We start from the raw sequence: 17,370 nt of genomic DNA, 5'->3' as shown, positions 1-17,370 counted from the left end.
AGTCTGTTTTCTTGTCAGCAGTATCATAGTCATGCTTGACACTTGTGTATTTTGTAGTAGTTGATTCCTCATCTCCAGACATGTTTTTCTAATAGATCTTGAACTGTAACACGGTTAAGTGCTGTGATAACAGAGCAAGCTCTGATACCAATTGAAGGTGAGAAAAACACAAGAAGGGGGGGGGGGTTGAATTGTGTTTTCTTTTTCTGTCTAAAAAATTCTTCTTCTGATAAAACTTCAGAAGCAGAGTGAGAGTGCTTCTGATGAAATGATCAGAATCAGATATGCAGCGGAAAGAACAGAGCAGAGAAAAGAAAGACAAAGACACAAGCAGTTATCCTGGTTCCTTCCACAACACGGAAGTAGTCCAGTCCCCCTTGCACTTCCAAGGAGATTTCACTATAATCACAAGATTACAACTGCTCAATACTTTCTAAGTATGAGACTTCACAAAACTATGCTCAAGCACACACGCAAGAGTCTTCCAATGCTCAAGCACTAAGCAAGAGACTTCTAATGCTCAAGCACGCAGGCAAGAGACTTCTAATCAAACAAAAATACAGAGAATTGAGTTTGAATTGAACACTTGATATACAATCAGTGGTGTTCACAATACAATACAGAAAAGACTCTAGACTTTGAATTTCTAAGATGTATCAAATCAGTGCAGAAATTCAGTGTGCTTTTTAGAATCAAATTGACAGAGTTTTGGCGCTTTTGAACTTGCGTATATTCCTATTTTATCTTCAAGTCTTCACTCCTTTATATAGAGGCGTGAAAGAGACGTTGAGATAATCAGCACGTCTAAAGAGTCGTTTGAAATCCTTTGATTATCCACCAGTGATCTTTTGCCTGATTTGGGTGTAGTCCTTTGAAGAATAAACTTCAAATTCATTCCCATCTTGAGTTGTACAACTTCTGCAGGCATGGCTGTTGTTTTGTCTTGTAGCGTAGACAGAAAACAGAGTAGTGGAGGTAGTGGTTGTACACTTGTACTTTGTCAACTCTATTAATGAGAGACAAGTGCTCAGTGCTTTCCATATATCCGTTGATACCTCCCTTTCAGTTCTTCGTTCTTCTTTGATAAGACTGAATTGAGAATCAGCAACTTTGAATCTTCAGTTTGATTAAAGAATCAAATGTAGCTTCTGGTGAAAATATTGCTTCTGATGAAAATATTGCTTCTGATGAAAACTTTTGCTTCTGATGACTTTCTGCTTCTGATGACGTCATCTCTTCAGGAGCAGTTTAGCTTCAGGAGCAGTTGAGCTTCAGGAGCAGTTTTCTTCAGATGCTCAGAATTTCTTTTTCTTTCCATTGTTCTTCCAAGACCTATTGAAATAACTTGAGTAGCCTTTGGTCCTGTACACTTGAACAATTATTAGTAATAAATAACGACATTTTATACTTTATCATCAAACTTAATAAGGTTCATTGTGAAACACATTTTGTTCCAACAGGTTAGACTTTATGTCTTCTAGCTTTTGTAATTTTCCCTTTTTATTTTAATCAACTTAGGGCGTTGCAATCCATCTGCACCTCCACTTACTTAAAAAAAAAAAAAAAAAAGTATTTTACATCAAATTTAATTGGTTTTGTAATATAGATAATGTATGTTTTCATGAAAGGAATATTAACTTTTAAGTATCCACCTACAAAGTGATATGTCGCCAACTAAGTTTCCACATAAGAATATCACCTACAAACAATCAAAATTAAGCCTCGAATTGTATAGATGGAAAAAATGTCAAGGACTAGAATTGTGGATTTGAAAGTAGATGACCAAATTGTGAATTATCAGACAAAAAAGATTTATCAAAATTTTATTAAAACAATTTTTTAATTTTCCCACTATGTCTCTCTTATTTTTGTTGATTAGTCACCAAGTGATGTGACATTGCATATTTTTTAAAATTTTACTTTTATTTATTTATTTTAAGTTATAGTTTTAATTAACACTTTTTTATAAACATTTTTAAAATACAAATATCTATCTGACACATTAACAAAAATAAACTTTTGAATTATGAATTTTTATTTCTCCTTTTGATAAATTTTTTTTTAAAATTTTAAAAGTATGAGATTATATATTTTTTATTTAGATATGAAAGGACTAAAATCTTGAGCCATTGAAAAATAGGTGACCAATAGTGCACTTAATCTTAAAATTTAACTTTTTATTGATGGTAATCGAACTCGGAAGCCCTTAATATGGACCTTATTTATAAGGGTCCACGGGTGAACCCATCCTTTTGACCGACAATTAAGGGTCAAGGCATTTGTTGCATACCTTCCCCCTCTCTCTCAAATTGCAAAACAAGTTTTCTCTCTTCTTTGTTCATTCCTGGCTTACAACAAGGGTTTACTGTGTTTCTAGTGATTAAATTATCTATAGGAAAAAACCAATTCATAGCCATTCTTTGAAGAATACACATGGACAAGGGGCTGCTGCTTCAGTAAGTGAAATAGAACGTCGGAATTTGAACGCTATAATTACAAATCTTAAACATGACAAGGAACATATTCTTCTTGAACTTCAAACACGGGAACGAGAGAAGAAAACTCACGAGACACGGTTACATTAATCAAAGGAGCGTCTGAAAGTGTTTGAACTGAAGCAGCAAAGTATGCTCTTTTCTGTTGGTCAAGTCTTGCACAAACCTAAGATTGAGTGTCTTATCTAGCCGCCGATAGAAAATACAGAGAGAAAAAGGAGGTATCCTAGAAATAGTCCTTTTGGTAATGAAGCTAGCACTCAAAATCTCGTGGGAAATTCTCAAGTATTACCAAGAGAAAACAAAGAGAATTCATATGTTCTCTCATTAAACATGGAACGTTTGAATCTGCTCGACTCATCAATGGCAGTTATGGAGAGTATTGGAATTGGAATTCCTCACCTTGTTGCTCCTGAGCCAAATGTAGTTGTTAGTCCTGCTCTTATTTTAACTGAGTCGGTGGGAATCATTGTTGCTAATCTTGGTGCAATCGAGCAAGAGGTAATCGATGCTCATGATCTTGTATCACCTCTACTAAGAAACTGAGCAAGCAATGATAAAAGATCATGAGCATTGATTATCGCTTGCTCAGTTGCACCAAGATTAGAAACAATGATTACCTTCAGCTCAGTTAAAATAGGATCAGGACTAACAAATAAATTTGGCTCAAGAGGAACAAGGTGAAGAATTCCAATTCCAATACTCTCCCTAACTGACATCGATGAGTCGAGCAAATTCAAACGTTCCATGTTTAATGAGAGAACATATGCATTCTCTTCGTTTTCTCTTGGTAATACTTGAGAATTTCCCACGGGATTTGAGTGCTAGCATCATTACCCAAAGGACTATTTCTAGGATACCTCATTTTTCTCTCTGTATTTTCTATCTGTGACAAGATAAGACACTCAATCTCAGGTTTGTGCAACACTTGACCAACAGAAGAGAGCATACTTTGCTGCTTTGGTTCAAACACTTTCAGACGCTCCTTTGAGTAATGTAACTGTGTCTCGTGAGTTTTCTTCTCTCTTTTACGTGTCTGAAGTTCAAGAAGAACATGTTCCTTGTCATGTTTAAAATTTGCAATTATAGCGTTCAGATTCTGGCGTTCTATTTCATTTAGTGAAGCTGCAACCCCTTGTCCATGTGTATTCTTCAAAGAATGGCTATGAACAGGTTTTTTCCTATGGATAATTTAGTCACTAGAAACACAGTAAACCCTTGTTGTAAGCCATGAATGAACAAAGAAGAGAGAAAACTCGTTTTCCAATTTGAGAGAGAAAGGGGGTAATGTCTCAAGGAGAGAGAAGATTTGCCACAAATGTCTTGACCCTTAATTGCCGGTCAAAAGGATGGGTTCACCCATGGATCCTTACAAATAAGATCCATATTAAGGGTTTTCGAGTTTGATTACCATCAATAAAAAATTAAATTTTAAGATTAAATGCACTATTGATCACCTATTTTTCGTTGATTCAAGATTTTAGTCCTTTCATATCTAAATTAAAAAATAAAATCTCTTACTTTTAAAAAAATTCAAAAAAAAAATTCATAATTCAAAAGTTTATTTTTGTTAATGTGTCAGATAATTGTATTTTAAAAATGTTTATAAAAAAAGTGTCATTTAAATTCCAAGATCTATCATTCTTTTATATTTTTTAATTTCAATTTAATCAATCTTAATTAGACTACTTTTTTTTTTTTTTTGAACAGTTAATTAGACTACTTGACACATGAGTGACATGGACATCATTGATCATGACAAGATGGAAGGTATTCCATGTACTCATGAAAAGGGGGAATCAACGTATTTTGTGATTTATTTTTTTAGTTGGTTATTCAATTATGTACTTATGTTTGTTATTTTATATTTACTTCTAGTACCATTTTATATTAAATTTTGGTACACGATAATGCAGCGAAGGGAGAAGGAATTCTTGTTGAACAAAATGAAAAGGATGCCACTAGTGATAACGAGGAAGACTCTTCCCTAAAGTAAGATGGGGAATTTGAAGAGTAGAATAAGAAATCTATGTGTACATAATAAAATAAAATAAAATTCATGTATTTATTACATAGTATGATGTTTGAAAACACTCACATAAAAGACAACCACAAATCAGATAAAGACATGCAAAATTATATAGATAAAACAATGTGAAAAAAAGTTAAGATTACCTTTTATGCCCAATTAATGAAACGAGGTTGAAGTTTCATGAAAACTCCATCAAAAGAGATAATTACTTTTCTATTTGATTTTTTATTGATGTTGTTTGGATAGAATGATATAGAAGTTTAAAGAGATAAAGAAAAAAAAATATGGTTCTTTTTTCCAATCGATGTTGATCTCAGCGATGGTGGTATGAGAGAGGTTGGTAGCGGGAGTTGAGAGATAAAACTTTGTTTTGAGATTCAAGAGAATGGGAAGTGAGGATGGGAGGATTCTTTTGTTTGATCAATGTCGATCTCAGCGGTAGTGGTAGAAGAGAGGTTGGCAGCGACGGCCGAGGGAGAAAACTGTGTGTGGGATTTCATGAGAATAAGAAATGAGGATGGGAGGAGACATGCCGGTTTTAATGAGGGAAGTTGGGCTTTGCCCAATTCTGATTAGTTCAAGGCGGTGTAGACCTCAAAAAGTGGTGGGAATAGCAATATGTCCAAAATTGCATTTTTATTCATTTTAAAAAACCTACACCCTAAAATATATCTTTAAAGTCAATATTCAAAATATTTTCTAATCAAAATAATAAAAAAATTTGAATGTTAATTGTTTTTTTTTTTTTTGAGAGAAAATGTTAATCGTTATTGTTGAAATTTAATTTGTTTTTGAAATTCTACTTAAACCTACTTCATTCGATTCAATGCCCAATAAGAATTTAATTATGTTGTTTCATAATTACACTCCACGTATCAGTTATACAATATTTTTTTTTATAAGTCATTTTTCTAAATAAGCAAATTTGACTTGGTATTGTCATACATAAAAATGAATTAAAAAATTATAAACAAAAGAAACTTTATGTGTCGTATTTACTCAAAAGTTTGTTCTACATTTACTCAAAAGTTTGTTCTACATGAATTCGTAATAAACTTTATTTGAATAGTTTTTTTTTTCTCTCAATAATTTGATATATAATATTAGAACAATGTCTACAAGTTCTAACTCAAATAGTAAAAATGTCAAAATTGTTAGACGAGATACCATGACCAAAGTACGAACTCAGGATCTCAAGTTATGTGTGTGGATTTATAAAGATCTTGTCATTTCATCTATCTATAAGCAAAATAAGAACAAGAAGTGAAGTTATGATTGTCTATGTGGTGAACAATGTGTAATACAAATAGATCTGATCAAGATGGCATCATTTTGTACGACGTAAATTGATCAACGAGGATGACATTTTCACCTTTACTGTTGATTGTAATTCATTTTGACTTTGCATGGAAACTCTTCGAATGAGTAAACAGGATATCCAACAAACAATTTGGCGTTGTTGATCACGTTTAAAATTAATCCTTATGTTAGTTCATTCTCGTTTTTTCTGGTATCTACGTTGTCGTCTTTGTGTGGTGTTATAACCATTTGTTTTTTATTTTTATTTTTTTCTTTTTATTAATTACACTTTTGGTCCTCGTGTTTTGGTCTACTCACGAAACTGGTGTTTCCCTTTTAAAACAGAACAAAACGGTCCTTCAATTATCATTTTTGTTGCATTTTTCGTCCTACCCCCATTTTATTCTCCAAAAATTCAGAGAAATGACAGTTTTAAACCTACCCCCTATGCTCAACCATGAAATCAACAAGGAATAAAATATTTGGGCACAAGAAATCTATTCTATTCAGCACAGTAACAAAAAAAACCCTAATTTCTTGTGCCCATATGTTTTATTCCGTGTTGATTTCATAGTTGAGCATAGGGGTATGTTTAAAACCGCCTAAAATTGTCATTTCTCTCGTTTCTTGAGTTTGAAAATAGGAGGTAGGATGAAAATGTAACAAAATTGATAATTGAAGGACCATTTTGTTCTATCTTAAAAGGGCAAGATCAGTTTCGTGAATAGGCTAAAACACGAGGACCAAAAATGTAATTAAATCTTTTTTTAAACAATTTGTTTAAGTATTTGTGGATAGTTGTTATGTAATATGTGGTTACTACTTGAGTTTTTTCTTCATACTCAACTGAATATCTATATTTTCTGACTGGTCATCACAATAGAATTGTTGCAAGAAGTTATTGAATTAATTTCTAAATTCTATTGTCATATATCGATTTAGTACTCTTTTTTAACTGCTTTGTACGCTTTTTTTTTTTGTTTAAAATTTTGGATTTTGTTTTTGGAATTGAAGGTGAATGTAATTTGTTTGTATTCTATGCGTCGTGGTGATATTGTTTTTGTGTTTGGAAACTTTCAATTATGTAGGAGATGTTTTTGGAATTGAAGGTGAAAGTGCTTTCTTTTATTCGTCTTCTATGTTTATGTGATATTTTTAATTATGTAGAATTGTGTTTGGAAACTTTCAATTTTTTTGATAGATAGATGAAATGGCAAAGCCATTATAAAACTCACACACACAAGTGGAGGCACCGGGGTTCGAACCCCGGTCATGGCATCCGGCCTAACAATTTCGGCATTTTGCCAGTTGAGCTAGGACTTCTGGATGGAAACTTTCAATTTTTAACTATGTAGAATTGTGTTTGGAAACTTTCAATTTTTTTATTTTTTTTTGTAACCAAAAAAAAAATAATATGAACCAATTGTTGTTGTTGCCTCATATCGAACTTCTTTTAATTATGCAAAGGTGTGGCTGTTTTTTTTTTTTTTAAGAAGGTAAAATGGAATATATTACTGAAGTCTGGAAAGTTCAGCATAAGAAGTGCAAAAATCCCAGTTGAAAGAGTATCAAATTACAACCTCAAAACAAAGGGTAACAAAATAAAAAGATCAAATGACAAACCACTCCATTACAGATAAATATCCAGACAAGGTAAAGGGTTCAACCACCACAAATGGTAGGAAAAAGCAAAGCTAGGACGGTTCGCTTTCAGCCACCAGTATGATTGAAGTTTAATTTTATCTAGTAATTGATGAAACGAGGCCTCTTTTAGATGAAAGACCCGAGCGTTTCTTTCTATCCAAATCACCCACACACAAGAAAGCCATATGAGATTAAAAGCTGAGCGGTTGCTTTTGGAAAAACCCACCTAAGGTGCCAAATTGATACAAATGATCTGACACATGTTCAGCAAACACTATGTGGAACCTAAGCCCATGAGAAATACCATACCACAGTTTACCAAAGAAATCACACGAGAAAAATAAGTGTTTTGCGTCTTCCATCATGCCACATCCGCCCACACAAAACTTAGCATTGGGTTGTAAAATTTGTCTTTTAACTAGATTGTCTGTTGTTGGTAATCTAATACACAACAGACGCCAAGCAAAAAGACTGACTTTTAAAGGCACTTCCTTATTTCAAATTTTAGTTATGTGATCAGCTGCCAAGTTGTTATTTGTTGATGACAACAAGTGGTTATAAGCACTTGTGAAGTTATATTTGTTGGATACATGTAAATGCCAAATCCACCTGTCAGAATGATTAGACTGCAAAACAATATTAGTTAAGAAATCACAACACTCCCGCAACTTCTCCTCATCCTAAGCTAACAACCGATGCCGCCACTTCCAAGCTTCACCCTCCTCCCCCCACCCAAGCGAATACATTTCAGCCACTGTTGCCATTTTATTAGTAGCAAGATCAAAAAGGCGACTGGAACTATTTTTCAAAACCATGCCATCAATCCAAGGATCCCACCAAAATAAAGTTTGTGTACCATCTCCTACCTCCCGCCCAACATTAGCATCAAACCACCGACCACTTCCCACACCAGCCCCATTTTAAATATTAATTAAATTATTCCACCAAACAGAGTTAAACCGCCCCTCCTCAGCGATTATTCCTCCTACCTCCCTGTATCGTGTTGCTAAAACTCTATACCACAAACTCCTATTTTCAACCCTCATCCTCCAACACCATTTAACAAGTAACGCCAAATTAAATTTCCTTATCCTCCGCACCCCCAATCCTCCATTCTCTATTTTGGAACAAATAGTCTCCTAGTTAATCCAAGAAATTTTCCTAACCTCCTCACATCCCCAAAATAAAATAAAAACAATTAAAAATAGATTCAATAGAGGAAATGATACATGCGGGAGCTTTGAAGAAAGAAAGAAAGTAGACCAAAAGAGAGGACAAGACAGACTTCAAAAGTACTAAACGACCACCCAATGATAGATTTGTACTCTTCCAACCCGATAATCTTGACTTAATGCGGTCAATCATAGGTTGCCAAAATTTTAGTTTACGAGGATCACCACCGATAGGCAGCCCCAGATAGAGAAAAGGAAGTTTTCCCGATTTACAATTAAGAACAGAAGGTGCCTCTGCCAACCAAGAATCATGAATGTTAACACCAACTAACATACTTTTGTGGAAGTTCATCACTTTAAGACCTGAAGTCGCTTCAAAAAGAAGGAGTAAAGCTTTCCAAGCTCTAATATTTGCCCAACTACGATCCCCAATTAACAAGGTGTCATCAGCTAATTGCAAATGAGTGATGGAAAGAAGGTTATTAGCGCCTACCTTATAACCAGAGAAAAGGTCAACTATCATCAAAGTATTCCAACAAATGAATATGCTCGTGATAATGATGCTGGATCAATAGAGGACTTATCACAAAGTGAAGAAGGAAACTTGAAAGGTTTTATTGTTGATGATTTTGATATATCTAGCTGTGAAGTCGCCTCTAGCAAGTCACAAGAAGGAGAGGACGTAACGGTGATGTGGACTCTGATTTAAATGACTCGCATGATTTACAAGATCATGGCAAGGATTCTAATTCGCACAATGTATCTGATGAGGACATTAACTTTGGTAAGAAATTATCTAAAATTCAGAGGAAAAGGAAGCACAAAATTAATTGGGGAGTGGAGGGACTGGAGTGCAAGATGCTTGCAGACTTTGGAGAGGATCCAGTGTTCTTTTCGACAGCAAACTTGTGAGGAGCAGATGAACTTTGTAACTTTGAGCCGCAACGGGCGTGGATATTATTGGAATGATAATTCATTAGTTAGAAGTTTGTTACGTTGTTAGTTTAGTAGTTAGTTGGATTACTTGTGAATAAAGTAACAAACTAGTTAGTTACTTGTTCCATAAGAAACTAGTTTGTTAAGGGAGTTCGTTATTTTTCTCAATGTCTATAAACTTCCTATGCCTTGTAAATGTTCATTAGATTCACCATTCCATAAAATTCAGTTTTTCACATCAAGCTTCTCTCTCATAATCTCATAAACCCTAGAAACCCTAGGTTACCCTTTTTTTTTTTTTTATCAGTTTTTGCACAGTTTGTTACCAAGTAATCCACCTTTTTAAGTAGAGAAATGATATTTGAACAATCATTTTTTAACAACTTTTGTGACAACTTTATCTCTCATACTCACATTGTTCTTCTACTTTCTCTCTCTATTACTTTGATTTTTGTGTCACTATCTAAATCCCTTTGTATAGTTTGGTTGTATAAGAAGTTGTAACAATAAAAGGTTGTTCAAATAGCATTGCTCTTTTAAGTAATCCACCTTTTTCTATTCAGAGATATGAAGGTTAAGCCTTCGCTTTTGTGCTATATGTTTGTGATGAGTGCTATATGTTTGTGATGAGTGCTAATGTACACCCACTTAAAAACATAATGGTGTAAATTAACGCGTAATTTAATTTGAAAAAAAAAAAGAAAGAAAAAACCATTGATGTTTATTATTTAAAAGTAATAGTTGAGGGCGAGTTTTGTAAAACTAAAAGCCAATGCTAATTTATAACCCATGAAATCTGCATGTGTAGTATTATATGATGAAGGTGTGCAATGTCCGAAGTGGACGAGCTAAACCAAAAAATTAAACAATCAGAAACGTAAGATATTAATTTAAAACTAATGGACTTAGCTAGCTCTTAATTAAAAAAGTTATGACAATTGTTATTCTATAAGATTGCATGTTAACTTCATTTATTCATGGTGTACTGTATGATAAAGGAGATAATCATCGAACCATAAATTAATCTCTCTAACATGATCAAGAAATCAGAGTGACGCAGCGGAAGCGTGGTGGGTCCATAACCCATAGGTTCCTGGATCGAAACTAGGCTCTAATAAATAAAATTCATTTTATTTTTGCCATTACAAAACAATCCTCTAAATTGTTAGTGTAATAATTAATTAATTAATTAATAATCAAACTCCACTGACTTAAACACAGCTAAATCTCATCTTCGGCGGTAATGTTTCAACAATTTTCAACAATCATCTCTTATTCCTTAAAGTTAACTCGAACGCAAAATGTTGCCCTAGATTTAATCTAATCATCTCTTATTCCTTAAAGTTAACCCGAACGCAAAATATTGCCCTAGATTTAACCTAACTTTAATGATTAATTTTACTGTATTACCCATATTTAATTAACCCTAATTAATTTAATCAAAATGTTATTTTCAAATGCTTCTGAAATCAAAAACAACAGATCACTCATGAATCCAATCCAATCCTATTTTCGCTCCTATCCTTATTTATTAATTTTATTAGGTCTGCAGCAACTTAACCTAATTTTTCCCTCCTAATACTAACCCTAATTTTTTTAGGTTTGGCTAATACTAACCCTAATCACTTCACTTATTCTTAAAGCTTATTAGGTCTTGACATTACTTAATCTAATTTTTCCCTCTAATTCTATTGCATTAATTTGCCAATCCTCTAAATCCTAAAAAAATTCCCTCCTTCTATATGTTCAATTTGAAATTTCAAAATTTGTCTGCCTATTTTTACGTTCCATCCACTTCCTATGCATTTATTAAGGCATGGTTTTAGCACTATTAGTTAGCTCTTCCATAATATTTGCACTTTGAAATTCAAAACATAGTCTGCTTTTAAAACCGTCGGATAGCTATTTCCAAAGCAATTATACGTAACTCTTCACCCTCCCTTTCTGCTATATATACATGCAAACGAGTATTGGAATTGAACAAGCATTCATAATATTCCTTCTTACTTTTTGAAAATCCTTATGATCTCTCACACATTTCCTTTTGTTGCTTTTTTTTTTCTTCATGTTTTTGAAATTTCTAATTAGGGTTTTTCCACATGCAGATAAAATCGAACTTTGATTGTATTACACGAGATTCAGATGTGGTGGCCATATTTACATATCTAACTGTATTGAATGAACGTGTATTGGCAGCATAGTGGTTCATCTCAAGATATGTTTAGTTAAATGTGAAATGAATTTTATAATGTAAAGTTGGTGGAGAAAGCAGAGTCAAATAGAGCAAAGTAGAGAGAGTTGAAAAAGTTGGCTGTATCACTCTTTCAAAATTTCTAATGCAAGAATGTTTAGGTGTGCACTTTTAGCAACATTATACATAAAGAGTTACCAATTGAACTTTGTTTTATATATTGTGTGCTTGAAATGCAAATATTGGCCGACAAACTACTAATGTATAGCTTGAATATATTTTATTTTAATGGTTACACACATATATATATATATATATATATCTTGAGATTATTTTACAGTTTTATTTAATGAATTTGTTTCTTGAAATCTTTATAACAAAATTTACTTAAAGTTTTTCTGCACTGTTTTGTTTACTGTTATTGTTGTGTCCTCGATAATTTGAAATAATAGCCACAAATTCAACAGTTTTATAATTATCAGTTTTTAATGGTTTAAATTACATCTTAATTTGGAATTCACAATTACAAGTGAAGATAGAATGAGTTTCAAATAATTTCATATGCTACTTATACATTGCGGGAATATATTACGGATCCACTACATGAAATTATTAGGTGTGGTACAGTCATATATTCTCATAAATTTGAACTCATCTCCATTTATCAAATTTCTTTTACGTTATAAATTGCGGTGTTTTTTTTATTTGGCATCTGTTAACGGCAAAGTCGCTAAAGCTCTTGCGAATAAATTCAGCATGGTTAATTATCAGACTTTATTGTTATTAGTCTCTGTGAATTTTGTCAACTATGAATGTGGAGACAATTTTCCCTTTAAAAACTGATGAAGCAATTTAATGGCAATCTGATTAGTGCTTACTTTGTCTGTGTCTTGATACTTAATTATTTTAGACGAATGAATTGAGGATTTTAAGGTTTAAGCTTCAGATCTAAGGAAGAATTACACTTAAAAATTTACAATCATCATAATTTAGAGAATTTGAAGACAATTGATGTAGTATGATATTCCTGAAACTAATATAGTTTCAAGAAGGATCTGTGTACAACACCTCAAGCAATATACAATGTATATTTCATAAGTTGATATTAGATAATTAGGTCATTGTTGAATTCTACTGCTAACTAATATGTTTCGTTACGGTTACAACTTCGAATATTCAAATGATAGTCATCAATGGTTGTCCTATATAAGGATGTTATTCAATACAGTTAATGGCAAAGCCACTAAAACAATTTGCTGTTTATACGCTTTATACTATGTTTCTCCATGAAGACAATTTTAGTTTAATTAAGGGCAAATTCTATGGTACACCCAATATATTTGAGTGTACCAGTACACCTACTCTTTAAATTAATAGTTAAATAAGTTATTTTTTGAAGAAAAATATTATTTTTTATCATTTATAATTATAATAAATAAATCTTATTCATAAAAAATGTCAACAAAATAAAATTATTTTTTTTTTTAATTTTTATCACTCATAATCGAGAACATTCATTATTTTTTATGATAATATGTAAGAAAAATTACTATAATTCTTATAAATAATGAAATTATGTTTTTTCTTATGAGATGATGTTCTATAAAATATAAATTTTGACAAATAGCTATTAATTACATAAAAAATGATCGTTCATTATAAAATTATGAAGTAGGAGTACCGGACCTCACTTTATGAGTGTACCGTAGAAATTCCCTTAATTAAGTATCAAATTTCTTTTCCATTATAAACTCCGGCGTTTTTTTTATTTGGCCTATGTTAATGGCAAAGTCACTAAAACAATTACACATTCAACTTTAGATGTAGCCTTAATTGTAATTTAATCAGTTATAGCAATGGTTTGGATGGTAAATTGTAGCTCCTGATCGTAGCAATAAAAAAATTACTTTTTTTTAGGGAAATAATAAAAAAAAAATTACTTATTAAGCATTAATAACAGATTAGTGCAAAGATCTTATAAACTATTACATTTTGTCGTTATACAAAGATCTTCGCCGCACGGGTCATCAATCTAGTATGATTATAAGTGGTAACCAAATTATAAACAGACAATACATGTGAAAAGAAAATAACAATAAAAAAATATATCAAAATATTACCTCTTTCATCCTCTCTCCTCTCTATTTCTCAAACCCTAGTCGTCACCCTTTTCTTCTTCTTTTTATCCTCTAGGGGTGATTTAGGGTCATTTTTGACCCAAAAATCACCCTCTGAGTTGTTTTTCCTTCTATCATAATCGAATAAGTGATTTCACATATTTTCTGTTTTCTTTCGTTTGTTTTGTGATTTCTTTGTCTATGAACGACTCTATTTATTTTGATTTCCCGTCTATGTGCGGTGTGATTGATTTCCCGTCTTAGTGCGGTGTTTATTTGATTCAGGTTGAAAGTGCAGATCCGATCAATGACTTTGGCGTCGTCAATGTTGCAGATCCGGAGACATGAGTATTCTGGAGACTTGAATATAGTCATATTAGTCATATTTGTAGGCATAGATACTTTGTCGTTTAATGCTATTAACATGGATACTATGAGTTTGTTCACAGATTCATCCTTTTTATTTTTAGCGAATTTGTATTGTATCGATGTACTTTATCAATTTGAATGAATGAATATCGTTTATTTTTTATCAAAAAATAAATAAATATCCTTCAACAAAACAACACATTCCAACACTGACACCAAAATCAGCTTCCTTCAAAAAAAAAAAAAAAAAAAACTGAACCAAAATCAGCTCCAATGGTTCATGATTCTAATTGTTATTGATTTATAGCTAGAATAACAAATTAGCTTTCTTTGCGTTAACGTTTAAAAATTATGAATTGTGAAATTACCAAATAAATATTTGGTCCTTTTATTTTCATTAATTCACAATTATGGTCCCTTTTTCTAAATCTTAGAAAGTTGTCCCCAACAACATGGTAGATACTTGTATGCCTTAACCATTTGGTCTAGGGTTCGATCATTCACCTTTACATCTGTAAAAAATCTTCATTTTCAACCCATTAATTAGATTTTAGTTACTTTGAGAGAATTAGTCTTCAAAGATGGACATAAAGAATGCTTTATATTTTTTAAAATAAAAAAAAAAGTACAAATTTTTGAAAATTTCATATAAGTTTGAATACAATTTTAATCTTGTGTGTTTGCTTTTACTTTTGATGTTGGTCTCCCTATATTTAAACTCACGAATTTGTATTGGTCCATCAATTTTCATATTTTCCCCAATTAGCATTTTGGTTTTTTTTTTTAATGATTTGACAAGTGATATCCTTATACGATAAGTAAGTTGGTGACATAGTAAGAGGCTATTAAGTGAGAATCTGCCGCAAGTGTATGTTGGTTTTTAACGGATTTATCCCTCGATCTGGATTCACGCATAAGTGTTTATATGAAACTGATTGTGTTTAGTTTCATGTTTGATGGTTCTCAGATATTCTAGATTTGTTTATATGAAACTGAATATTGATACACCCGAGAACAATACATTTTTGTTACCGCGAGATATATTGACAGTTGCAGATCATTTGATTGGAATGAAATTTGGAATGGGTACACTTGACGATATGAATCATTTGAAAAATAAATGTATTCGTTCCGTAGCAGATCTATTACAATATCAATTTGGATTGGCTCTCGTTCGTTTAGAAAATATAATTCGAGGAACTATATCTAGAGCAATTAGATATAAATTGATACCGACTCCTCAGAATTTAGTGACTTCAACTCCATTAACAACCACTTATGAATCATTTTTTGGATTACACCCATAATCTCAAGTTTTAGATCGAACCAATCCATTGACCCAAATAGTTCATGGGAGAAAATTGAGTTATTTGGGTGTTGGAGGATTGACGGGGCGAACTGCTAGTTTTCGGATACGGGATATCCATCCTAGTCACTATGGACGCATTTGTCCAAATGACACCTCGGAAGGAATCAATGTAGGACTTATTGGATCCTTCGCAATTTACGCAAGGATTGGTCGTTAGGGGTCTATAGAAAGTCCATTTTTTGAAATTTCTGAGAGATCAAAACGAATATGAATGCTTTATTTATCACCAAGTAGAGATGAATACTATATGGTAGCGACGGGAAATTTTTTAGCATTGAATCGAGGTATTCAGGAGGAGCAGAATGTTCCAGCTCGATACCGTCAAGAATTTCTAACTATTGCATGGGAACAGGTTCATCTTCGAAGTATTTTTCCCTTCCAATATTTTTCTATTAGAGCTTCCCTGATTCCTTTTATTGAGCATAATGATGCGAATCGAGCTTTAATTAGTTCTAATATGCAACGTCAAGCAGTTCCTCTTTCTCGGTCCGAAAAGTTCATTGTTGGAACTGGATTGGAACGCCAAGTGGCCATAAAGGTAAATGCGTAAAAAAGGGGCATATTTTAGCAGATGGTGCTGCTACTGTTGGCGGTGAACTCGCTCTGGGAAAAAACGTATTAGTAGCTTATATGCCATGGGAAGGTTACAATTGTGAAGATGTTGTAATCATTAGTGAATGTCTGGTCTATGAAGATATGTATACTTCTTTTCACATACGTAAATATGAAATTCAGACTCATGTGACAAACCATGGTCCTGAAAGAATCACTAATAAAATTCCACATCTAGAAGCCCATTTACTCCAAAATTTAGCCAAAAATGGAATTGTGATTCTGGGATCTTGGGTAGAAACAGGGGATATTTTAGTGGGTAAATTAACGCCTCAAATGGCCAAAGAATCCTCATATGCTCCGGAAGATAGATTATTACGAGCTATACTTGGGATTCAGGTATCGACCTCAAAGGAAACTTGTCTAAAACTACCTATGGGTGGTAGGGGCCGAGTTATTGATGTGAGATGGATCCAAAAAAAAAGCAGGTTCTAGCTATAATCCATAAACGATTTATATATATATTTCACATAAACGTGAAATTAAAGTAGGTGATAAAGTGGCCGGGAGACATGGAAATAAAGGTATCGTTTCAAAGATTTTGTCTAGACAGGATATGCCTTATTTGCAAGATGGAAGACCCATTGATATGGTCTTCAACGCATTAGGGGTACCCTCACGAATGAATGTAGGACAGATATTGGAATGTTCACTCGGATTAGCTGGGAGTATGCTAAATACACATTATCGAATAGCACCTTTTGATGAGAGATATGAACAGGAGGCAGTTTTCTGAATTATATGAAGCCAGTAAACAAACATCGAATCCATGGATATTTGAACCCGAGTATCCGGGAAAGAGCGGAATATTTGATGGAAGAACAGGGAATCTTTTTGAACAGCAGGGCCTGAGCAAAAGAGGGCTTAGGTGCAGCTGATGTCATCTGAACCGTAGGAGCGACGATAGACTTAACAGGTGAGGGTGCGAGCACTGTTGAAAGCTGTCGTGATTCCTTGATTCCAAAGTTGAGGGCTGGGGGCGCTAGCTCTGCCTTCCAGTCAGTCAAACATGGCTAAGGCGGGCAAAGCCACACCGGAGCTAGGGCAAAGCGTACAACAAATTGAGGAAACAGGAGGATCAATAAACCCCAATCGGTGGCTTGAAAAGTGAAAATGCTATGTGCCAAAGCTAAA

General features: G+C 33.1%; 1 pseudogene; it reads left to right on the top strand.

The window, feature by feature from the left end:
- The first annotated feature begins 9,102 nt into the window (after positions 1–9,102).
- LOC120577935 (DNA-directed RNA polymerase subunit beta-like) lies at positions 9,103–17,114 on the top strand (annotated as a pseudogene).
- The last annotated feature ends 256 nt before the right edge of the window (positions 17,115–17,370 follow it).

This window comes from Medicago truncatula, chromosome 1 (genome assembly GCF_003473485.1).
Source record: "Medicago truncatula cultivar Jemalong A17 chromosome 1, MtrunA17r5.0-ANR, whole genome shotgun sequence".
Lineage (NCBI taxonomy): Eukaryota > Viridiplantae > Streptophyta > Magnoliopsida > Fabales > Fabaceae > Medicago > Medicago truncatula.
The sequence above is the reverse complement of the archived record's forward strand: the minus strand, read 5'-3'. Positions and strand labels throughout refer to the sequence as shown.